The 22,143-nt window shown below is 49.0% G+C and overlaps 1 protein-coding gene and 1 long non-coding RNA gene across 3 annotated transcripts in view; one reads left to right on the forward strand and one right to left on the reverse strand.

Annotated features, from left to right (window-relative positions):
- TCF7L1 (transcription factor 7 like 1) overlaps window positions 1-22,143 on the forward strand; it is a 153,167-nt gene that overhangs the window by 40,538 nt on the left and 90,486 nt on the right. The window lies entirely within an intron of this gene.
- On the reverse strand, window positions 970-12,223 carry LOC116595855. The gene is made up of 3 exons (XR_004287891.1): window positions 12,214-12,223; window positions 8,050-8,059; window positions 970-1,042 (listed from the first exon to the last, which is right to left on the reverse strand). It is a non-coding gene; the product is annotated as an uncharacterized LOC116595855 (long non-coding RNA).

Below are 22,143 nucleotides of genomic sequence, written 5' to 3' on the forward strand. Positions count from 1 at the left end.
CTGTGTCTAGGAGGACTGTTGGAGGGGCTGTCGGAATGTTCTCCTGCCCCATCAGAGCACCAGGGCAAATACTGGGTCGGTGCCATGACTTAGATGTCAAGAGGGAGCTGGAGCTACCTACGGGAGCTTGCCCTGGGTGTGGTGAGGGCCAGGTGGTCCTGAGTCTTACCAGAGAAGGCACTTTGCTGAGCTCTGGAGGGAAAGAGGAGAGGGAAGGGGACAGGAGCTGTGCTTCAAACAGCCGAAGGGTGTCCCAGGCTGCAAATTCAGCTCTCTAGAAGGTCAGATCTGTCCAAAGTTGGGATAATAATCCAGCATCAATCATAATAGGTTATTTTTTTATGGGACACTTTACAGTTTGATAGGCCCTCCTTCTCTGGAGGGAATTCACGTCCAGGGAGGGGTGTTGTAGGCTCTCTTGAGAGTTTGGGGAGCCTAGATCGGTGTTCCCCAAATGTGTATCAGAATTACACTTTCAAAATCTCTGAAAATGGTTTGTTCTTTACTGGACCCATAAAACCCTGCAAAAATCATGCAAATCAAGAGGTTCAGATCTTCGTGTTCACTTTAAGAACACGTGTGAAGCTGCCCAGGCCGTCCAAGGCATGCATATCTGAAAAGCCACCAAGTATCTGAAAGATATCACTTTGCAGAAGCAGTGCGTACCTACCATTCCATCAGGGCAATGGTGGAGTTGGGAGGTGTGCCCAGGCCAGAGTAGGGCTGAATCCAGGGTTGACAGCCCAAGAAGAGTGCTGAATTTTTACTGCACATGCATGAAGATGCAGAGACTAATGCAGAACTTAAGTATTTAAAGGTCGATGCCCTCTGGTCATTGCACACAGCCAGGTGAGCAAAGCCCCCAGGATGGGATGTAGAATTTGCAGGGCTCATGGGCGGATTCACACATACCTGAGCTCTCCTCCCTTCCATGTTGAGATGATCTTTACCAAAAAAGAGCACATTGTTCCTAAACCAGAAGAGGAGGTTGGATAGAAGAAAAAGATCTCCCAGAAGAAACTGAAGAAACAAAAACTTAGACCTAGTAGCAGTAAGTTCTGCACAAAAAAATGCAAACCAAAGTAAAAATAAGCTAAAAAAAAAAAAAAATCAGACTTGGGGCGCCTGGGTGGCTCAGTGGGTTAAAGTCTCTGCCTTCAGCTCGGGTCATGATCACAGGGTCCTGGGATCAAGCCCTGTCCTGGGATCCTCCTGGGATGGAGCACCGAATCGGGCTCTCTGCTCAGCAGGGAGTCTGTTTCCCTTCCTTTCTCTCTGCCTGCCTCTCTGCCTACTTGTGATCTCTGTCAAATAAATAAATAAAATCTTTTAAAAAAAATCAGTCTCTTGGGGCTTGCGAAGACCTGCTGAATCAGCATCTTGGGGCGGGGGGCGGGAATCTGTATGGGGTTCAGGCAGCTGTTCTGCCCAACATCCCTAGGAGAATGTCCATCCTACATGGCAGAGACCCCTGCCTGTCATGTTTGCTATTGGACTCCTAGTGTCTGCCACACAGTAGGGGCTTGACAAATGTTTGCTGCATCCGTGTGCTATTTGCCAACATAATTACGTTGATCTCTCCTAATGCCATCCTTGTCTGCAGTGTGGCCCTTCCTGCTCTTTAAACACGAGGCAAGTCTTCACTCTGCCCAGGCTTTGCTCGCACCACTTCCTCAGCCTAGATCACTCCCCTGCCTCTTCCCCTGTGAAGTCCCATGTTGCTGTTGCCTGCTGACAGCGTGGCGGGCGCTGTGCTGGTTGTCACTAATCCCCCAGCCAGCCCATTACATGTGCTGCCCCCACTTTCACAGTTCCTCCCCAGCCTTTCCCCTTGTGTCCCCACTAAGGAGAGAGGGTCCTGTGAGTTTCTCTCAGGGTGTAGCATTCCTTTTTTTTAAACAATTAGTTATTTATTTTAAAGATTTTATTTATTTGCAAGAGAGTGCACATTTGCCCAAGCAGGTGGATGGGCAGAGGGAGAAGCAGACTCCCTGCTGAGCAGGGAGCCTGATGTGGGGCTCGATCCCAGGATCCTGAGACCATGACCTGAGCAGAAATCACTAGGACACTTAATTGACTGAGCCCCCCAGGCGCCCCCCTGTAACATTCTTGATAGCATCTAGGTGCCCTCCCTGGTGCTTATCAGGGAAAATATTTTTATTTTATTTTATTTTTTTTAAAGATTTTATTTATTTATTTGACAGAGAGAGAGAGATCACAAGTAGGCAGAGAGGCAGGCAGAGAGGAAGGGAAGCAGGCTCCCTGCTGAGCAGAGAGCACCATGTGGGGCTTGATCCCAGGACCCTGAGCCGAAGGCAGAGGCTTTAACCCACTGAGCCACCCAGGCGCCCCCAGGGAAAATATTTTTAAGCTCAAAAATCTATATATATATGAATATATGTGTATACACACATGTACATACTTTTTTCAAAACATAGGGATCTTCAGAATTGAAATGAATGTGTTTTTTTTTTTTTAATTTATTTAATAGAGAGAGACACAGAGAGGGGGGACACAAGCAGGGGGAGTGGGAGAGGGAAGAAGCAGGCTTCCCACTGAGCAGGGAGCCCGATGCTGGGCTCGATCCTAGGACCCTGGGATCATAACCTGAGCGGAAGGCTTAATGACTGAGCCACCAAGGTGCCCCGAGATAAAAGTGTTTAACTGAGTTTAATGTTTGGTTAAATGGTCTCTGTGTAGTCATCATTGCCCCCTTAGTCGTCACTTTGCTCCCAGGTGAGGGATTTAGAAGGCTTGAGCTCCATCTTGCATCATAATCCTGAAGGTTTTTGGATGCTCTTCTATGGAGGATATGGGTTCTGGAGGGTTCTGTGGTCGTTAGCACCCCTTTGCCTTTATCTTCTGGCTCCCGAGGGTCTCTGCTCCTTGCCTTTCACATTCTTCAGAGATTAGTGACCTCCTGAAGGGAGGCCTCAGGAAATAATAAGCATAGGAAGCACTGACCTCTGGAGCGTGCCCTCCACACCAGACGCTGTTCCAAGTGTGTGTTCATTCCCTTACGTCATTTTTATAACAGCCCTGGGAGCTTAGTACCTATCGGCCCTGTCCGCTGTGTCACCGGGTAGGGAGACTGAGGTGCTCTGAGGTTCTGTGATTTCTTTAATGCCACGTGGCCAGCAAAGAACAGGTGGCTGGACGGCCTCCTCCCTTGCGGGTCTGAAGCACATGAGTCCCAGTCCTGGCCCTGAGGCCCACCTTGCTCAGGGCTCACTACAGATGTTCACCTTCTGCCGGTGTGCCGGATAGCTGCTGCTGGACTGGGGTAGTCAGCTGCTGCTCCTGAGAAGAGAGAAAGAGAAACCTGGGAGAGTCTCGTTTCTTCAATTTCTGAGGCTGCTCTGGGTACCTGCCTGGCTGGGGATTCTTCTAGGGGATTGGGGAAGAGACTGCGAAAAGAGGGAAGTGTGGTGAGCAGGGGGCACCTGCGAGAGGGCTGGGGCACCTGGTGAGCAGACCTGCCAAACAGGAGTGGCCAGCACGCCTCGGGGCCGGGGAAGCACGGAGGGATTGCATTCTTCGTCCAGTTCGGTGTGTGGCCAGAAACGAAGTGTAAGTCGTTCAGACACGTCCTTTACAAGTGCCCAGGGAAAGGGTCTGCTTTGGAAGACTGAAGGAGATCTAGGAGGCTGTCCAACGACTGTGTGCTTCTGTGCTGAGCCCGGCCCGCTTGCTGGGCAAGGCAGCCCGTGAAACAAACAGCCCGTGGGAACAAAGAATATGTGATAAGGGAGAGAACTGAGCACAGCCAGAGAAGTGAGAAAATCCAGAATGCAGGGCAGCCGCTGGAGCCAAGGAGAAGCATTCTCTTCTGTGATGGAATAATCACAGAGGAGCCAGAGGTTGCCTGGAGGAGAAGGAAGGGGACGCTGCTTGGAGGAGAAAGTCTGAGGCCAACATGTGCCCCCAGCAAAGAAAACTGGTCTGCATCCTTTTTTTTTTTTTTTTTTTTTAAGATTTTATTTATTTATTTGACAGAGATGACAAATAGGCAGAGAGGCAGGCAGAGAGAGAGGAGGAAGCAGGCTCCCTGCTGAGCAGAGATCCCGATGTGGGACTCGATCCCAGGACCCTGGGATCATGACCTGTGCCGAAGGCAGGAGGCTTAACCTGCTGAATCACCCAGGTGCGTCCCCCACCCTTTTTTTAAAATTTAAATTCAACTTAGTTAACCTGTAGTGCATTATTAGTTTCAGGGGTCAAATACAGTGATTCATCGGTTGCATAGAACACCCAGTGCTCATTACATCAAGTGCCCTCCTTAGTGCCTGTTACCCAGTTCCCTTCCCCTCCCACACACTGGTCTGCATCTTAAATCTAGGTTTATTGGTCCTGTGGTTATGTGTCTGGTATCATCAGGGGATGCACCTGGGGGCTGCTGGTTTCCCCAGGACCTAACTCCGTGAGCACCAGTGTAATGAGTGCCCTTTGTCTGGTGCCCAGATTGGGGAGTGGCTAAAGGAAAGGCCTGCAATGTAGCCCCTGCCCTCAAACACTGTCATTTAACGGGGAGACAGAGAACTCTGTGGAACATAATTAAACCTCTTTGGGTGGGCCCAGGGGATGACTGATACAGAATGCCTAAGGATGCAGGAGAACAGAGCTGTCTGTGGCCTTGTGGAGGAGGCAGGATGTGAAGCAGACCTTGAGGAGTAAGTGGGATTTCATTTGGAGAGGAAAGGCAACAACGGTCACAAGGAGAGACAGGGTCCTCAGAACTGGAACGTCGCAGGTGGAAAGGTGGACAGCCAAGGCTCTGGGACCAGCCCCAGAGCTGCTGGAGCTGCCAGCACAGACTTCCTGATCCCGGCTGCCTGTGAATCAGGACCCAGACTTGGGCTGGCTGGCCTGGGGTGCCAGGCAGCCTGTGGCAGGCAGGAGGGCCGGACGGGGGGCAGGAATGTGTTAACACCAGCAGCTGGCTGCTATCTGATCCTGGCCCTGCCGAGACTTCCGCTTCCCCCATTGTTAACATACCAACCCGCCTGGGAACGAATGAATGAGTGGGTAGAAAGGGTCCCTGTGTCGGCTATCAGCAGCGGGGATAAAGTAACCCCAGCTCCATGCTCTACAGAGAGCTTGTCCGGCCAGCTTTTGACATTGGGAAACCCCAGGTGGGAAATGGCCCTCACGCGTAGAAGCCCGCTGATCCTTGTTGGTACAGAATACCTCTTTTACAAAATGACCCCTCAGATGGCTTAGCCAGCGCAAGTTAATTGCTGTCTCCAGTGCAAGCCTGTAGCACTGCACTTCCTTCTGGAACCTAACCTTTCCATCTAAAAGTTCTGTCACCTTTCAGAGCATTGGTTCCCAACTTTGAGTGTGCATCAGTCACTGTAGTAAGATAGCTAGGGCCTGTTCCCGCAGAGCCTGCATTTCTAACAAGTTCCAGCTGCAGCTGCTGGGGCTGGTCCAGGGACCGCACGTGGAAAACCACCGTTCTAGGGCTTCTCTGCTCTCCACCGAAGCCAGTCAGGGCAGGAGGGATGAGAGAGAGCAGAAGTCAGTCACAGTTCTCCCACTTAACTCCAAGGGCATCTGAGAAATGTCATTTCCTGAGCCCAGGAGGAAAATAAAATGGCATTGTATTGGCCACAATTCAGAAGCATCCTGGGGGCACCTGGGTGGCTCAGTGGGTTAAGCGTCTGACTTCAGCTCAAGGTCGTGATCTCGGGGTCCTGGGATCGAGCCTCAAGTCAGGCTCCCTGCTCAGTGGGGAGTCTGCTTGTCTCTCTGCCCAGTTATCCCACTTGTGCTCTGTCTCTCTCTCTCTCTCTGTCTCTCACAAATAAATAAATAAATAAATAAATAAATAAATAAATAAATAAAATTTTTAAAAAAGCGTCCTGATTGCACCTGATGCATTTCAAAAACCATTTCAAGTATGTCAGGAAAATAAAAATTTGCATTTACTCTTGGCACAGGTGCCTTTCAAGAAGGCCTGATGCAGTGGAGGTCATCATTGAATTTCCAACTTGTCCCCCCATGTTAGTGTAAACCTGAGTCACTGGAGTCTTAGGTCCCTTGAAGGATGGTCCATGGTATCCCTAGTCTAACTTTTATGTCTTATATATAGGGAAGAACTCTGCAGACAGTAGTCAAGTAATTATTGTGCACAGTGGACTTTGTTTTGGATGTTCCTAGTTCCTTCTTGGTGTCTTTCTTCATGTCTGTTGCCTGCTGACTCAAACCTGTACTTGCCTACGGCAGGAGGTGTCTGAATGTTAGCCATGGTGAATAGACATGTCATTTGGTCCAGACCTGTTTTGGGGTTAAAACAGTGGGTGAATTGGTGGGTAGTTGTTACATGTGTTCCTGTGCTTAGCGCCCCAGAGGATGCAAGAGGACACCCCTTCAGGCCATTTTCAGTGAACCTACTTAGTTCTCGAGGCCAAAGCAATCCAAATAAAAGACGCAAGGGCTCAGCGGGGATGGCAAGTGTGTTGGCCAGTTGTTGAAGGAGAGAGGCCAGCTCAAGGTAGAGAATGGCCCTAATGAGTCTGTCCTGCTCAGCCCGGTTCTGGGGCTTCAGGGTTAGTTGTGGGAGCTGCAGTTTTAGCAAGGCTTAGACAAACAGATGATAGTGAGACAGAGGCCCAGGGCTGGAAAAGGTGGGAGGTGATGGGCCATGTTGGCTGCCATGATGTTGTAAAGTCGTGAGAAGGGGTGGGATATAATGAGTAGTTCCAGGGGAAGGACAAGGGGAAGATGAGACCAGAGCAGGAGCTAGACAGAGTGAGGTGGGACTGAAGGCTAGAAGTAGAGCTTTTGAACCGCCGTGGCAGTCAGGAGTAAGGAGCCCTGCTGCATGGCACAGCACCGGGATTGTTCACGTGGAGTGTGGCAGGTTCCATCTTAAGGCCAGGAATTTGAGAGAGAAATTCGTTTAAAAGAAAAATGAAGTGTCTGTGTAGGCTCGAAATCTGGAGGGATCTTTCTGTGGAGCGGCTCTGACAGCTGTAAATGCCAGGCAGGACCTGGGTAGATAGAAGGTGCACCGGGATTCCCAACAGATACACAGTCCGATCAGTATGTCGTGTACCTTAAACTTACCCAATGTACTATGTCAGTTATATCTCAATAAATTTGGAAAAAAAAAAAAAAAGGAGAGGGCATTCTAGTCAGCAAAGGGGACCTGAGGGTAAGGCACCAAAAACGGCCTGAGGAATGGCCCTGAGCTACCTTGACAGTCAGGAAGAGGGGCTGGACCAGGCCTGTTAGTGGCAAAGTTATGGAAAGTAGAGTCTGGCTAAGAGTTGTGGGATATCTCAGGGGGAAGGTGGCCGGAAGGTGATTTTAGAAGTTTAGTGACGAGTGCCTGGATTGGGTGTTGGAGGGGAATGAAGGGACAATAGACACATTTGAGAGCCAGCTCGCAGGAAAAAGGTCTTCTAGTCTTTGGTGGTTCTGGCATCTTCATGATGGTGATTGCAAAGAGGCTTCCTCACAACTCCAGCCCTCAGAGTATGACAGTTGGAGGCCGGCTTCCTTACCTGGAGAGCCCAGTGGAGGATGATGTCATCCATCCACCCCTTCCTGGCCCACCCTTGCAGGTGTAAGCACACAGCTGCGGCACTGAATCCTCTTTCCGTGGATGCCTCTATGTGTAGACGGAGAGGGTGGCCCCGCTGATGTCCCCTCTCTTGGTATGGAGGCCAGGGCAAGGCAGGCTCTCAGTGACTATGTTTCCCTCAATTTGAGTACCCAGCCCTGTGCTGCCCTGCCTGGGCCTTCTCATGTCAGGAAGTGGGCCTTTGCCGGGTGACGTGGCCCAAGAGCTTCTATTCTAGCCAGGTGTAAGGTCTCTCACACGAGCCCTTGTGATCCTCACAACGAGGGGAAGACTCCAGCATCTCAGAGAGATCAAAGGTCTGCCCCAGGATGTCACAGTGAAGTTGAGTGACAGGGTCTGCCTGCCTGTGTCTCAGTTCTCTGGCTACACATCTGGAGCTTGTTCCAGCACTCAGAAACTTTCTTAGTCTTGGGTGAAGAATTTCTCTTCCTCAAGAATGTGATTGCCTACGCAGGGACTTAGGAACACCTGGGAAATCAGCTTTGGGTGTGTGTGCGCTAGGGACAAGGAGTGAGGTCATAATAAGCAGCCTGCACTGAGGACCTACCCTGCCAGGCCTGTGGATCGACTCAGGAATCCACACACAGCGTTTCACAGATGAGGCCGCTGAGGCACAGGAAGGCCAGGTGCGTTGCCCAGTCCTGGGCAGGAGTCAGACATTACAGCCCTCACACTTAACCTTGGGGTAGCTCCAGCACCTCACAGAAGCTCGCTTGGTCCTGAGAGCGTTGTCCAGTCTGTGCTCACGAGTGTTCTCAGGAAGCTGCCTTCAGTGAGAGAATGACTGTGTCCAAGCCTGAGGTGCCACACTGCACTACGACTGTGACAGCTCATGGCCTGTGGTGGCTTTTTGAGGCTAGCTGGTAGAGAGGAACATGGTCAGAACTGAGAGGGCCCTCATTGCCTGTTTGGCTCACATTGGTGAAGGCTCAGCCTCCCAGTGTGTTTGCACTGCTGCCTCATTTTAACTTGAGCGTCATATTTTCTGAGCAGCCTGGCTAGGAGATAAGGGTTGACTTCCCAGTCAGGAGAGAATACCTGGAGAATGTTTTCAGGGCCCCTTCAAAGTGACATGGAAGAGCTGAGAGCTTGTGGCAACCTGCTGTGACTCCTCCTTGCCCTAGGGGGCGCTGTGGAGACTTGATGCTGCCTTTCTGAACACTTCCTGCATGGCCTCCGAAAAACAAGAAATGGTAGCCTGAGACCTCATGGGACCACACTTCCTGGATTTAAAATTTTCATTTCTGTTGTTTTCGTGACTCTTAGACTTCAGATTATATGACACAAATTCATGGTTTAATAAATATGATTACATGACCATATGGCATCCATCGTGCATTCTGAACTAGCATAGGGGAAAATTTTGTTTCTACAGTTGTAGGGTTAAAAGCTTAGTTTTTGATTCTTTTGAAGTTGGTGGTATGTCCAATGTATCTGTAACTAGGATACTCTAAGAACAAGTCCCCTGAAAGGCATTTGCCTGAGTGATTCCATAAAACATCCACATAAAAGAAATAATAAACCCAGGAAGGAAGATGCTAGATAAATAATAAATACATCTTCCATACTGTTGCCCTGTTTAGAATAGAAATGATTTGTTTTGAGCTAGATCTGTACTCTACTGAGGAAACATCAGCAACTCCCTATTCTCTTACTCCTGTGTACACTCTTCTTCGCGTATAATAAGTTGGTACACATCCGGTATGAATGTCTGCTCGTGTTGGATGAATTTAGTTTGGTGAAAACTTATCACCAGCCTCACTACCACCAATGATTGTGAACTAGATAGAGATTTTGGAAAAACTAACCTTGGCATTATCAAGTAGGTGGAACTGGTCAGAAGGTCATCTTTTTCCTCTGACTCCTTTCTAACCTCCTCTTTTCTCCCAAGTATATAGTGCATGTTTTCGTTTTATTTCTTTTTAGAGCCTCCTCTTAGCTGTGAGCTGGAGAGTTCTTGAAATTTGATTCACCCCAGGATTTAAAGCTCATATCTTATCTCTCCCCAAGGAATTTTCTGGATGAGTCCCTAAGCCAAAGGTATGACTGTCTAATAGTGGAATTTCAGTCATCTGGGACACACCAGAGAAGTTGTGTTAAGAGGCTCTTCCTGGTGTTCTGTGAATTACAGAACTTGTTATCTCCATGTGTCCTGTATTTTTTTTCCCCTAAAAGTTTTACAGTTTCATATTTTACATCTAAGTCTGTGATCCATTTTGAGTTACCCTATATATAAAGCATGAAATTGAAGTTGAGGTCGATGTTATTTGATGTCTGGTTGCTCCAGCACTGTTCGTTGAAAAGGCTATACATTCCCCATTGAATTCATTGCACTGTTACCAAAAATCACCCGGGCATATTAGTGTGGGGCTGATTGTGTTCTGTGTTCTGTTTATTCCTCTACCACTACCATGGGGCCACAATTATTGTAGCTATATAGTAATCCTTCACATTGGTGAAAAAGTTTCCTTTATTCTTTTTCAAAATTACTTAGACTCTTTTTGGGCCTTTCTCTTATGTTCACAAAGAAACTTAAACGCCAGTGTTCATAATGGCATTACTCGAAGTTGCCACAAACTGGAAACTACTAAGATGTCCTTCAATGATGAATGGTTCAAGGAACTGTGGTGCATCTACATCAGGGAACACTACTCAGCAGTGGAAGGGAGTGAATGACTAGTACATGCAACAGTGTGGATGGACCTTCGTGAAAAGATGCCGTGTAAAACAGCCACCCTCCAAACCCTACATACTACGCTATTCCACTTATCAGACATTCTTGAAACAGTACAGTCAGAGGTGGGAACAGGTCAGTGTTGTCAGAAGTTAGAGATGGGGTAGGTGATTGGGGGCCTCCCCATGAAGGGGTAGCATGAGGGAGTCTTGTAGGCATAGGACAGTTCGATGACTTGATTGTGGTTCGATGACTTGATTGACAGTTCAATGATTGATTATACAAAGGTACACATGTGCTCAAGTTGCATGCATTCTCTTCTCTCCACCCTCACCCCTGCCAACAAGTGCTTGTAAAACTGGTAAAATCTTGGAGCACCTGGGTGGCTTGGTTAAGTGACTTTGGCTCAGGTTATGATCTCGGGGTCCTGGGATTGGGCCTAGCGGGAAGTCTGCTTGTCCCTCTGCCCCGCCCTCTGCTCATGCTCTCTCTCGCTCTCTAATAAATAAATAAAATCTAAAAAAAAAAAACAACAACTAAAAAACCAACCTGGAAAAATCGGAATAAGCTCTGTGGATTGAGCCAGTGTCACTATGCTGGTTGTGATGGTTGTACTATAGTTCTGTGTGCGGGGTGTTCACATTGGGGGCGTCTGGATGAAGAGTGCCTGGAACCGCCCTATTCCTTTCTTTTCCCATCAGTGTATAATTATTTCAAACTAAAAAGTTAAAAAGAACTCAGAAAACAATGTTATGGTCTGTTTATGTTGCATCGATAATGGCAAACCTATAAAAATACGGACGTGTTGCCTCTGGAGGGAGAGCAAGTGGCTTCTTCTGGTTCTATAACATTTTATTTCCTTAAAAAATAAGAAGTAAAAATAAAAAAACAAATCTCAGGAGAACAGCGACTGTGACAGAATGTTACCATTTGTGATTTTGGGTTGATGGGTTTATTGGTTTTTATGTTGTTCTCTGTCCTTTTTATATATTTGAAGTATTCTGTTATTTAAAAAAATGTAACAAATGCAAGAAAACCGGTAATTGTGCCAGGGTGCATACCTGTCTCCATGTTATCTTGATCTGTTCACAGAATTTATCTGAACATTTACTACTTCCTCAGTAAAACTGCTACTCACTCACAGACTTCTTGCTTCTCTCCATGAATTACTAACTCTGAGTCGGGAAGCCCAAGAATGTAATCCATCTTTTTTACTGTGACAAGCTAATTTAATTTTAATTGCGCTTTATAGTATTGCATTATGAGGAGGAACTATCTTTAATTATCTTTTGGGGGATTGTTTCTAAAGTAATATGATCTGGGGAGCTGAGACTCATCCCTTACAAGAGTAGCCACCTGCCCGTGAGCATAAAATATTTGTGCGCAACAGTGTAAATAGATTTCCCTGCTCTTCTGACCGGCTGAGCCTGCCCTCCCCTTGAAGCAATTAAAAGAATTCCAGGTGGGTGGTTCTCCCCTTCCTGGTCCTGTTTAAAAATACAAATGTCAGTTCAGAGATCCCCCCCAGCCGCCAGAAAACTCCCAAGTGAGTGGCACAAGAGGGGACCAGGTTTTTCCAATCCTCATTGAACTAGTGGCTGCGTCCTTTCGAGATCATTTTTCTTGGTGACGTGTTAAACAATCTCAGGTCAGCCGGAGTCCTTAAAGGTCACCGTGGGTGTCAGGAATGCAGCCCTGACCAGAGTATGCGCTAGGCACACGGAGGCACCCTTCAGCTCCTCTGGCCCAGAGCCCCATCTTGCTATTTAAAAAAAAAAAAAGGTATTCTGTTTATTTGTTGTTTGTTGGCTTCTCATTTCTACCTCTACCCCCTCAGCTTTCTCCATGCATTGCTATCGTGTGCTGCTGTTACCCACTTGGAGGTGGTGGGGGGGTACTGTGTGGTTGGCGCCCAGAGATGCCATTGAAAATGTAGAGAAGTCTTCACACTGCTCTTTGTGGAGTGGTGGCCTCCCTTCCCGTAGGCAAACCCCGGGGCTGGAGCCCTCCCGGCTGCCCAGTGGCTTTTGTGTGTGTGCAGCTTTCAGCTCCTGTCCATCAGACTGAATGGGCCCATTCAAGGGCATTCAAGCGCCTCGGAGACCCCGGCCGCCTGGACACAATCAGCTGAGAAGGGCGCTGTGGGCCCTGCACATGAGAATGCGCCGGCTCGGCCTGCCTCCAGAAGCCCCGATTGTTCAGCAGAGCCCGGGGCCCAGGAGTGAGCCCAGAGGGGTGACGCTGGACAGCTATTTGGGGCTCATTCATTCCGTGCGCTTGGGGGCTCAGGAAGGGAGGGGTGGGAATACCTTGCAGCGAGGGAGGAATGTGCAAGCGTGGACCTGCTGGAGCTTATCTTTGGCTCTGACCTTCAGCTTTTATCTTTGTGGATCACCCATCTGATCCCCTGCTTAAGAATGGAGACCTTGCCTTTTTTGTCTCCATAGCGCTACATCCCCTAGGCTCTCAGTAAGTGCTTGTTGAATGGGTGAACCGGGTTGATGCTCCTTTTATTTAGGCCAAGGGTGCATAGATGTAGATGCACTTTACTGTTCTTTGAAGAGGGTACAGTGTCCTCTGTCCCTGGGGTACGGGCAACCTTCTGAAAGAACTGGGATCGCCTCGTGTTTGCAGGGACAGTAGACTTGAGACCCTGAAGGGACAAAAGAACATTTTCAAGGCAGCAAGTGGCCGCAGAGGATCTTGTGGGCTGTCTCTGGAATCCGCAAGATCTACCAGAGGCCAGTTTGCAGGAAGGGGCAGTACCTTGGGCTGGCTTGGAACCAGTTGGTGGTGGATGCGGATTTGGGGGCATGGACTTAATCGGCTCCCTGTGGCTTGTGCCATTTGGCAGCCAGCACCCTGGAAACCCCTGGCTCTCAGCTCTGGCTTGTGTCTTCACTGTGGCTCGGGCACCCTAGGACCACACTGAAAACAGTGGGGAGTGAAAGACACAGACCAGAATGCCAAGAGGACCTGGTGTTCCCCAGCTTTGCAAAGTTGCATTTGGTGATCACAGCAGTAGTAGTGGTATTAGCTGAAGAAATAGAATTTTCCATTCACTGGGAACTGACTGGATTAAGTGCTTTCTATGTAATAATTCGTTTGGCTTATGCTTTAAGCTGTTTTTACACACACACACACACACACACGTAAAACATATGCATTATAAGTACTTTAAACACTTCGAGGTAGGAAAGATTATTATTCCCATTTACAGATGGAATAGCTGAGGCTCAGATACAATTAAGTGGCCTTCTAAGGCTTATGGCTGAGATTTGTGGAGATAAGGGCTCAGGCTCGTTTGTGCTAAGGTGAGGGCAGCTGCAAGCATTACTCTGGGGCAGAGAACCAAGGGATTGTCATAATTTCTACCTCAGTAGCAACTAAGTGTACAAGCGGGCGAAGGGGCTGAGGGAGAGGGGAAGCAGACTCCCCACTGAGCGTGGAGCCCAGTGCAGGGCTGGATCTGCAGACCCTGAGATCATGACCTGAGCAAAACCAAGAGTCAAGAGTCAGACATTTAGCTGACTGAACTGCTCTTAAGCTCCTGGCGGTAGAAACTAAGTTTTAAGAGAAAAGCAGAAGGGGAAACACACACCTTTATTGGGACCATGGTGTTAAAAAAGAGGAATCTTAAGCAGACTTTCAGAGCCTCACAATTCAGCTGGGGAAGTGAAACAACATAGACGCTTTGCAAACTGCCCTCAGACAGAGGGGTGGCGGCTTCTGTGCTGAGGACAGCAGGGGAAGAGGTTTCCGTCACCACCTGGGGAGGTGGTCACCATCCCACTGGGACAGATGCGTGGCCCTCAGAGGTGTTGATTTGCTCCATGGCTCATGGAAGGATGGGGATCCACTTAATGTGTTGCCGGCTTCTAACATCAGACCCCTCTGCCTCTCTCGAAAGCACTGGCACAACGCAAGGACTTTGAGACAAATGTCCTGTCCTAGCTCAGATTGGGCCAAGTCACGGGACTGGCTGTGAAATGGCGTGGCCCATGCAGAGGCGTACGCAACACATGAAGCAGAGTGTGTGCTTGGTCCCCTTCTGGGGCATGCATCAGAAGTTGATCTCTGCCCTGGGTATGGCCAACTTCCTACAAAGGGACATGGCTCCCTCTTCAGCTGCAGAGAGCAAAGCTATACCTGGGGAGCAGACAAGAATTCAACTCCAGACCACAAAGAGAAAGCATGTTGCAGCATGGAACTTGGCGTAGTTTTGTTTTTACTGTGGTTCCAGAATCCCTTTCTCCTCTTGGAGACCTGGTGCTGCATGCGTGGACCAGTGTTCTTGCCGCCACAGGGCTATGTGGGTCCTGTGCCCAGTGGTCGCTGCAGCCTCGGGAGTCTCTCTTCAGAGACTCTGCCACCATCACACCTGGGGGACTATTTCAGCCTCGAGAACATGGGTCAGACAGCCAGTGACAAGGTGTGTTTTCTGCCAGCCTCACTTATAATTCTGGAAACATTGGAAAGACCTTGAGCAAATGACTCAACCACTCCAGACTTAGCTGTTTCAACTACAAAATGGGGATAACCGTAGGCATGGCGGGGGAGGGGAGCTTCGTAGAGATGACACAAGTAAGACACACAGACCTTGTAAGGACTCAGTGAAATGAGTTTCAGTTTTTTCAGTTGAATGGACTGTGTTTAGGGCTGGGAGAAGTTGAGGGTTATTATAAGGACCCTACTGGCTGACCGCTTTCAATATATCAAGCAGTTAGGCTAAGATGCCCTTGGCTTCTCTGCCCTTTTATCCTCATGGGTGATGGGGGGTGGAGCCCAGAGAGGACAGTGACTTGTCCAGTCTGGATGGACATGTCTGGAGACTGGGAAGTTAATTCCTAGCAGTGTTCAGCCTGGACTGAATCCCAGACCATGGGTTTGTTCTTTTTTTCCCTCTCTTTGTCTCTGAAGGACATCATTTGGACAGTTGGCAACAGTTGAATAAAGTCTGTAGATTGGATGATAGTATTGTGTCAATATGAACTTTCTGATTAGGCCAATAACCTGGTAATGTAAGAGAATGTCCATTTTTAGGAGATGTATACTAAAGTATTTAGAGGTAAAAGGTATCAGGTGTGCAACTTAGTCTCAAATGTTCAGAGAATAAACTGTATGGAGAGAGGACAGGTTAAATGTTAACATTTGGGGTGTTTAAGTAGATGGAACCCATTTTACTCTTGCTATTTTCCAGTAGGACTGAAATTATTTAAAACAAACCTCCCCTCCCCCCCAAAAAACCTCATCTGGGGGCACCTGGCTGGTTCAGTTGGTAGAGCATGTGACTCCTATCTCAGGGTCATGAGTTCAAGTCCCAGGTTGGGCATGGAGTCTATGTCAAACCAACCAACCAACCAACCAACCAATCAACAGACCCTCATCTGGTTAGGGCCATTTGAAATAATAGCAGGAGGATGTCAGAGTCATTGGAGAGCAAACCTGTGATCAAGATGGTGTTTCTAGCAACTTCTGCCCACGTGTGGTCATGGGGGGAGGTCCATGTGAAAGAGTGGAGTGCGGGCGGCTCTCAGGAGTGGAGTGAGATAGACCATCTGAGTGAAGAAGGGAGGAGAGGGTGGGTAAACGGAGAAGAGGGCTGAGAAACAGGAAGGAATACTCTGGCAATGGTGTGGGCAGGCAACGGGAGAACCCCGGGGGCTGCCTGCAGACTCGGCTCTAACTTGGGCCTTGGAGAGTGAAACTGTAGGAGAACCAGGTGGGGTTCTGATGGGCAGGGCAGTGGCTGGGTGGGTCAGAAGATACCAGGAGGGTGTATGGGACCCCAGGGTGCCTTAAGACCAGTCACTTAATTAAGAGTAGGGTGCAGAATGTGGGCTCCCAGGTGCCCTTGAACCCAGGGCAAAGAGCCTGTGTGATTTACAAGGCTAGCATCTGCTGGGGCCATATCACAGTGGATACCTTGGGAGTGCACTGTGTCGGGGGAGCCAGGAGGAAACCCCTGGCAGGAGATCTGGGGCTAAATCCTACTCAGGCCCTTGGGGGTGGCAGCAGGAGGCTCCTGCTGGCAATGGAGTCTCTGTTGCGACGCCTTCTGTGTTCAAGCACCCTAGTTCAAGTTTAGTCACTCCACTTTATCTGAAAGTAGCACATGAATGGTTTTTGTTGCAAAAGATTCAAATCAAATAGAAGGAAGGGGCCAGCAGCCTCCTCCAGCCCCACCCCTCAGTCCCATCCCAGAGGTAACAGGTGTGGACAGCTCCCTACGATCCCTCTTCAGATCTCTGCAGTTTCATGTTTGCAGAAGGGCTGGGCTTGTGGGCTCTGGAGCCAGACTTCCTGGGTTCACGAACCACTGCCTACAAACTTTGTAACTTTGGGCACTTGACCTACCGTCATCGAAGCCTGCATTCTCTCATCTGTAAAATGAGATTGATTAATCCTACAAACCTCTTGGGGGTCTTATGGACACTGAATTAGCACATTGAAAAGTAATTAGAACAGGGCCTGGCATGCAGTAACTGCTCAAGAAATGGTAGCTGTCCTTATTTATTGATATATAAGGACCTATTTTTGTTGTTGTTAAAAAACAAGTCCTACTCCGTTTTCATCAGTAGGGTTCTTAGTTGCAAACAATAGCTCTCAACTGGCTGAGAGCCATGTTCTCCAGAAGGCATTTCTTGAAAGGACATCAGGGTGGTTCCCAGACTTGCTGAAGAAGCCATAGGCTCAGTCTGTGGAGACCAGGCAGCAGCCCAGACGACAGCCGCCACCACCGTTATGGCACAAAACCAGACCGATGCCCTGCTGCAGTTAATATTGCCAGCATTTGTGGCCCCCAGCAGGAGAGGTGGACCCTGTCTCCCAGGGCAGGGAGAAAGGGGCAGGGATTCCTAGATATGGGGAGGAGTTCAGATGCCAGGGGCCCAGTGTCTTCCTGAATAGTCTGTTATTTGCCCGAGTTGTTGTCTGCAGAGATACACTAGCCCAGTCTTTTTTTCGGGGTTGTATAATATTCCCAAGAGGATCTTGACTTACACGCACTTAGTGATGAACTTGTAGGTTGTTTATGTTTCTTGCCCTGTTGCTTCTTGCCCCACCAAACACACTTGTACGTGTATCTTGACAGCAAAGTGGCTTTTCCGTTGGGTGGATTCTTAGAGATGGAAGAGTATACATGTATTCTTTTCATTATTGTTGAAGGTGATATTTCTTATATTCTGTGGACATTGAAAGACATTTTTAATATAAGTAATTGCTACTTTAAGGAGTTTTTTTAAAAATCATGATAAAATACACATAACATACTATTTTACTATCTTAACCTTTCCTGTGTGTATAGTTCGGTTACTGTCTTCGCACCGTGGGCAGCTATCTGTCTCCACCCTCTGTCTCCAGGACTTTTTTCATCTTCCCACACTGAAATTCTGTCCCCACTGAACAGCTGCCTCTTCCTCCTTCCCCTGGCAACTCCCTTGCTACTTTGTGTCGTTATGAATTTGACGGGCAAGCAGTGGGTAGAGTTTTCTCCCCAAAGTCATCCACACCGGAGTGATTGCGGGAGGGCTGAGGGATGATTTTGATTGGGAACTTGAACATCTCTGAAGCGGGGCGCGGTGGGGGGGGGGTTGGGGGGGTGTAAGGAGTGAAGACACCGCTGTAGGCGACCACTCGGGCTTTTTGAGCATCTGCCACATGCCCGGTGCCCTGCCCTACTCTGTGCAGTCCTTCCTTCCTGCGGCAGCTGGTGCCTCACCATCACCACGAGAACTCTGACAACTCGGCATGCCGGGGCCAGGCCCGGAGTGGGCCCCACTCATCGGGACTTTATAAGGCTCCAGGTGATTGCAGTGTGACGGCCAGGTGAGGAACCCCTGCTCTGGAGGCCACATGCCCTTAGTTGCCACGTGGTTTAGGGATTAGGATCCCATGTGGTTTAGGGATTAGGATCATTCCTAATTTCAGGTCTGAGAAAGTGTGACTCAGCCGGTGTCCCACCTCCTGGCCCAGACCCCCTACTGCAGAGATTTCACGGATGGAGAGGGGAAGCAGCAGGCATCCCCCCCCCCCCCCACCACACACACATACACCTCCCCCCCACACACAAAGGCGGCTTCTCTGTCTTCTTCCTGTCTCCTGGTCTCATCCACCTGCTTTCAGATTATTTGAATACAACTTCTCTCGTCTCCCTGCTCGGGGTTTGCTCTGCCTAGAATGTTGTTACCTTCACGCCTCAAGATAATTTCCACTCATCTGCCCCACTCTAAATTAGGCCCTCTGTTCTTTTTCCTTCATACTGCTGGAAACGCTATGCAATGATAATTTGTCTGTTTTGGTTCCCCAGTGACTGGCGTGCAGTAAGTTAGAGATGCATGAGTGGGAAGAAGGCAGTAAGGAGCAGGAGCACACACAGTTGGGAAAGTCCGGAGAACTCCCTGCTCCCACAGATGGGCCTTAAGAGCAGACATGAAAGCGGCTTGTCTTTTCAGAGGCAGATGGGGAGTTTGGAGCAGTTGGCTGTGATCTTGGTCAGAGTTAAGGTCACCTTCTGAAAGTGGGGATGACAGGCAGTGGAGCTAGGATTGTGACTCGCTGGCCCCTTCATGTCAGAGTCTCCCGGAGAGCCTGACCCCTAGTGCTGCTGGGCCCAGCCCAGACTTGGATGGAACTGGTGCCAGCCATGGCTGGCAGGTGGGAAGACGAGGCTGTAGCCGACTGACCTGGGCTGGAAGGTCAGAGGGGATGGAGCTGGGATGCCTTAGCAGGAGCTGGGTGCAGGGTCTGGGTTGAATCTGCTGTGGCTTGTGCAGCTGGGCACCCTCAGCCAGACCACAGAGCCCTCCCTGGATGGCGAGCAGGTGACGTCAGAGCCTCTGCTATGGGTCATGCTTTGGGAGTTTCTCGAATGTTGGACTTGATTTTTTTTTTTTTTAAATAATTCATTTTACTATGTAAAAATGTGCACCAAAATAAAATATGTCTGATTAGATACCCCACCTTTCAACATACCGGAGACCAATTTTGCACTGCGTGGAGCCACAACGGTGGCTCACACTGGGGCAGCTAAGTCCCCTCTTCACTTCCATCTAGGCTGGAATTCTTACAATAAGGTCAGTATTGATTAGGAAGCTTGTAGCCACACCCCCGGCTTGTTAAATATTCAGGCAAGCGTAGTCAGCTCTCCTGCCTTCTCGCAGACCCATCATGCAGACCTGCGCCGGTGCTCTTGGCGGGTCTGTCTTGGGGTGTCTTCCTAGCTTCCTGGCCAGTTTAGTAATGTGTGAATTGTTCCTTTGTGGAAGTGTCTTGTGATGATGGGTGGTTCCATTGCAGGGTTTGAATGGTTTGGTTTCTGTGTGATAAAGAGACAAGCAGTTGTGTGGTGTGGTCATATGGGAAGGGCAGTGTTGCCTAGTGGTTCAGGGTGTGGAGACTGGGCGTGACTCCCAGCTCGACCACATGCTACCTGTGTGGCCTTGGGCAAGTCACCTCACCTCTCTGCACCTCCTTTTCTTCATTTATTAAATGATAATAGCATTATGAGTTTACATGAGTACAGGTAACATGCTTAGAAAAGAGTCTACCAAGTTAACTATTACTGTCTAAGAATTTTCCATTGTTGTTTCTAGTGTTGCTGTCATTGTAATGATTGCAATTTGAAATAAAATTGTGTTTGTGCATTCTCAGAGTATATTGCCTCCAAGGGGACCACAAAAAAAAATCTAGCTATGACAATGGTGCATGGCCCTCCATAGGGTCACTGTACTTCATTGAAGGGAGACACAGTGTATCTATGGTATTGAGATTTCATTGAGTGGGGAGAGCACAAGTAGGCAGAAAAGTCTATCACATACTCCTTAAGGTGGGCAATAATGAAAGAAAGGCCGAGAAACCCTGATTTAACGGAAGACTATCCTGAGATCAAAAGGCAGTCTCCTGAGGGGGCACCTGGGTGGATCAGTGGGTTAAGCCACTGCCTTCGGCTCGGGTAATGATCTCGGCTCGCGGTCCTGGGATCGAGACCTGCATCAGGCTTTCTGCTCAGCGGGGAACCTGCTTCCTCCTGCCTCTCTGCCTACTTGTGATCTCTCCTTCTCTCTGTCAAATAAATTAATAATATCTTAAAGAAAAACAAAAACAAAAAAACAGAAGGCAGTCTTCTGAAAGCCTGTTAGCATTTGCTACCACTTCCTGTCGAAATCAATATGTTCCCCAGTCCTCTGCAATTAAAAACAAAATTCAAAAATACATCACAGTATGAGGTAGCTGTTACAAGACAGCTCTCGGCTATAACCGGGAAATTCAGGGTGCTGCGAAACACCTTTGTTCTTCTCATTGATTTACCTGATTTTTAGGTCAAGGATTTGCATGCTCATAACAGAAAAGGTCCCCCTGCCCAGGTTGTGGCCAGCCTCCCGCGTGTGCTAGGCGGCCAGTGCTGTGTCTCCAGCAGGTTTGGTGGTAGGTATGGGCTCTGGAGAGGCAGCTGCCTGCATGAGCACTGGACAGGGTAGCAGAGGTGGAGAGCAGTGTACGGGGGTCCTGCAGGGTTGTGAGGAGGTTGATGGCACTCCTCAGCAAAGGTTCAGGCCTCCTTTCGTTCCGCGTGACAAAAGACAAAGACCCTCTTGATGGCCACAAAGGCTGGTAGAGGGACCGAAGCCCCCAGATGGGGTACAAGCTTGAAAACCAGAGCAAGTTGACCAACAACCTTAGGTTATACTTACGTGGCCTCTCCATTACTCCTGAATTTCCCGTTTGGGGTTTTATTAGCTTGTAGTCAAAGGCGACATTGTGAAGAAACCCAGGTTAGAATTCCGCTTATAAAACAGCTGAGAGAGGGAGAGAGGGATGGAGAAGCCAGGGAACTGCCCTAAAAGTCGTTGAGAAGTTACTCCAGAGAATCAGAACCCAAACGAGCCGTCTCTGTGTGTTCCTGTGTTCCGTGCAAGTGCGAGTAGGGAAGGGGCTGTGAGCGGGACCCCGGGAAGAGGTGGAGGTAGCTTCCTCCTTTCTGGTCTCGAGCCTGGAGAGTCCTCTGATCTGGGAAGAATTTCCCACGGCCAGTGGCTAGGTGGAGGCCCGGACAGCCTCCCACAAACATACTAATGAACAACACGCACTGGCCATGACTTTGCCAATTGGAAACAGCTTTGGGGCCCCAACACGAACGGGGAGCCTAATGCAGACCTGACGGGGGTTTCACCGGCTTATGGGAAAATAATGAATATCAGATAAGCATGTTCCATATAAGTGAGCGCTTTGGGGTAGCTTACCTGAGACAGGGAGGTGGAATAAACCTCTTCTTCCCAGCCCTGGAAAGGGAACAGGTTTGTTTGGGGGAGGCCGGGTGGGGCGCGGGAGAGGGGTGGTTCCATTTTACCAGATCGGAAGGTGAAGACCTTGTACCTGAGAGTTTGCAGGGTCCCCCGACTGAGGCTGCAGCCGGCCTTCCTGTTCCTCACACCCGTGGCCTGTGGCTGTTCTGCTGGTTCAAGTTGGAGTCCTAGGTTCCCAAGGACGAAATCGTAATCTGATCCCCACCCCCACTCACTCTGGTGACCTCAGTGTGCATCTTAGCCATTTTGTACTCCAGATTCTTGGTCTATAAAATGGCAACATGCTGATCTTTTTGCTGACCCCCCCCTTTTTTTTAATGTGGAAGAGACCATAAAATGAAATTCCAGTTCTAACAGCCAGAGATGGCGAGCCACCTAAAATTTTGTCCATCTCATGTTTATGAGAAAGGATAAAATAACAGATATCTAAACCAACACCAGGGACTCTTTTAAAAGCTCAAATTCTAGGGCAGTGGTTCTCAGTTCTGGCCGCACGTTAGCATCAACTGTGTTTTTTTTTTTGAAAGTTCTCCCTGGGTGATTCTGATGGGCAGCTGGGGCTGGGAATCGTCATT

This window comes from Mustela erminea, chromosome 7 (genome assembly GCF_009829155.1).
Source record: "Mustela erminea isolate mMusErm1 chromosome 7, mMusErm1.Pri, whole genome shotgun sequence".
In the NCBI taxonomy this organism is placed as follows: Eukaryota; Metazoa; Chordata; class Mammalia; order Carnivora; family Mustelidae; genus Mustela; species Mustela erminea.